General features: G+C 49.0%; 1 protein-coding gene across 1 annotated transcript in view; it reads left to right on the forward strand.

Moving 5' to 3' along the window:
• The window catches only part of RHOBTB3 (Rho-related BTB domain containing 3), a 50,228-nt gene that overhangs the window by 33,968 nt on the left and 14,280 nt on the right, over nucleotides 1-1,980 (forward strand). The window lies entirely within an intron of this gene.

Here is a 1,980-nt window from a genome sequence, read left to right on the forward strand (position 1 = left end):
GACACTTTTCGAAAGAGGAAATCCGAGAGACATGAAAACATGTTCAAAGTCACTAGTCATCGAGAGATGCACATCAAAACAACAATGAGGTACCATCTCACACCTGTCAGATTGGCCAATCTTAAATTCCTCTGCTTAACCCAATAAAAGGGTGTCTAATTTGTGTAAGCCATGCTTCAAATTTTTCTTTTCTGTTTACATAGTAACCTATTTAAGATTTTAAAACCTTAAGATTGCAAGTCAAATTGCATTACCTGTTTGAGTTCTTAGCTATTGTTATATACAAATATACCTAGCAGGCACTGAGTATGGAGACTGGTCATTCCCTAGATGGATGATAATATTGAGGGCAGGTGGCCTAAAGGAAAAGAGGAATGAGAAAGGGCTGAGAGGGTTGGATGTCTACTAGCAGGTGTGTGTGACCTGGTAGTGCTGGCTGTGACCCCTTCTTCCTGTCCCGTGGGAGATGTGCCTGGCGAATCACAGTGCCGAGCAGTGAGCTCAGAACTGGCGATGTTGGGACTTGCTTGCAAATCCTGAGGGATTATTGGCTTTGGAGAAAGCTGCTGGGCTTAGATGGAACTTTTTCTGAGCCAAGAGATGTTGTGCTTGGATTTACAGAGAGCAAAGAATCCAGTGACTGCAAATATTTTAGAGAAGAATGTATGCTCCTGAAGAGCATGAGATCTGAAGGATGCATGGCGAAGACTCTTGGTCATAGCGGGGTGGTTTGGCTCATAGTTACTTTCCGGAAGGTGACAGCCCTGTCGCTCATACTGGCTGTGGTGTCTTCCACCTAAAAGCTTGGCTTCTAAGCTGGGCAGCTTTGTCTTCTCATCTTTGTATCTTCAGTACTTAGCATGGCGATTAGCAGGTGATGGGAGCTCGATAATGATCTGTTGAACTGGTCTACTAACCTGAGGGCTGGCGGTGGATCCATGGCTCCACATTGTGCTGGGAGTGGTGAGAGCTGCTTCCCCACCCACAAGCCCGGGGTTATGTGTCCCTCTGGAGCTTTGTGTGGTGGCCCAGGAGCTGGAGAAGCGGCTTTTACTAGAGAGTCAGTCTAGTTTAATGAGCGTCAGTGAGGTGTGGGCTGAGGGGCCTTTAAAATTTTAAAGTAGCTCTGTCTCTCCCGGAAGTAGGCATCGTTCATTTAGGAAAGCGGTTCCCTTGGGAGGCAGCATGCTGGGGAGACAGCAGGGAACTAGGCCGTCCCCTTGCAAACTTTCCATAAGATCTGAAATGCTCCCCTTGGCTTCACAGAGATTCCCTTGGCATTCTTGTGATGTATGCACTGCTTAGGCCAACGATGGCTTATTTCCTTTTTCTGATAAGGGAAGTTTGGCCAGACTGTCCTGTGACTTGGCCAGGAAAAGAATGGCATTGTTTTCTTGGGAAGCACATGGACAAGGGTGCACAGTGGTATTTCAGGCCAATTGGAGAAGATATAAAATAGATGTTTCATTATAAACATACTAGAGGCCTGGTGCACAAAATTCGTGCACTTGCGGGGGTTCCCTCAGCCCGATTGTGAGAGGGCACAGGCCAGGCCGAGGGACCCCACTGGTGCACAATCGGGGCTGGGAGGGACGCTGGAGGTTGAATAGCTGGAAAGGGGCCGTCGGAGGGCTCCAGGGTGTGTCTGGCACTCTTGCTCAGTCCCAATTGTCCGGACCCCAGCAGCAAGCTAACCTACCGGTGGGAATGTCTGCCCCCTGGTGGTCAGTGCATGTCATAGCGAGCAGTTGAGTGGCCTTATCATATCATTAATATATTATGCTTTGATTAGTTGAATGGCCGACTAGATGACCAGACACTTAGCATATTAGGCTTTTATTATATAGGGCTAGGGGCCCGGTGCACAAAAATTTGTGCACTCGGGGAGTCCCTCAGCCCGGCCTGTGCCCTCACAGTCTGGGACCCCTTGGGGGATGACCACCTGCTGGCTTAGGCCCACTCCCTGGGGCATTGGGCCTA

Source organism: Myotis davidii, unplaced genomic scaffold (genome assembly GCF_000327345.1).
Source record: "Myotis davidii unplaced genomic scaffold, ASM32734v1 scaffold44, whole genome shotgun sequence".
In the NCBI taxonomy this organism is placed as follows: Eukaryota; Metazoa; Chordata; class Mammalia; order Chiroptera; family Vespertilionidae; genus Myotis; species Myotis davidii.